The following is an 877-nucleotide window of genomic DNA, read 5'->3' on the forward strand; positions in this document are numbered from 1 at the left end:
ACTCGGAGGTAGGATTATGGATGATTTTTATTTTCTTCTTTATACTTTCTTTTGAACTTATTTTAAAAAATTGTTTTAATGTTTATTTATTTTTGAGAGAGAAGACAGAGTTCAAGCAGGGGAGAGGTAGAGAGAGAGGGAGACACAGAATCCGAAGCNATTCTTCTAAGGGTACTTCTGCCTTAATTTTGTGTTTTCAGTAAGATTTTTTTCAAACAAATACCTTCAGATAAGATACAGTAGTTGGAGCACCTCTGAGCAATCTGTAAGGAAGTGCTGACATTCCTACTTGCTCTACTGATGAGTTTAAAATGTTTAACCTTTCCTAGGTATTCTTGTCTTAACTGGCTTAAAAAGAAAAATATTTAGGGGCCCCTGGGTGGCTCAGTCGGTTAAGCATCCAACTTCAGCTCAGCTCTTGATCCCAGGGTTTGTGGGTTCGAGCCCCACGTCGGGCTCTGTGCTGACAGCTCAGAGCCTGGAGCCTGCCTGGATTCTGTGTCTCGCTCTCTCTCTACCCCTCCTTGTGCTGTCTCTGTGTCTCAAAAAATGAATAAATGTTAAAAAAAAAACTTAATAAAAATAATAAAAAAATATTTATATGAAAGTATCCTACTGATATGAAAAGTTAACATATTTTAAAATTCAAATTTTAGGCAAACCGATTGTTAAGTGGACTGGGTGTGAATGGGTCCATTCACCCAAACCAGCCAGAGCCCAAGCCTTCCCAGCAGGACGAAACACGCATGCGCTTCCTGCAGCCTCGCTGAAGCCCAGGGCATCCAAACCGCACAAAGGCCGCTCAGCTGTTCTGAAACTTGAAGCCTATAGAAAAAAGAGCAAATAACTCTGGCCTTTCCAGTGCCGATGTCCAAAG

General features: G+C 41.1%; 1 long non-coding RNA gene across 1 annotated transcript in view; it reads left to right on the forward strand.

Moving 5' to 3' along the window:
• LOC144245572 (uncharacterized) overlaps nt 1-877 on the forward strand; it is a 7,585-nt gene extending 6,708 nt beyond the window's left edge. Inside the window, exon 3 of the long non-coding RNA XR_013339308.1 lies at nt 657-877. This is a non-coding gene — a long non-coding RNA (uncharacterized LOC144245572). The remainder of the gene's footprint in view (nt 1-656) is intronic.

This window comes from Crocuta crocuta, unplaced genomic scaffold (genome assembly GCF_008692635.1).
Source record: "Crocuta crocuta isolate KB4526 unplaced genomic scaffold, BGI_CrCroc_1.0 scaffold299, whole genome shotgun sequence".
In the NCBI taxonomy this organism is placed as follows: domain Eukaryota; kingdom Metazoa; phylum Chordata; class Mammalia; order Carnivora; family Hyaenidae; genus Crocuta; species Crocuta crocuta.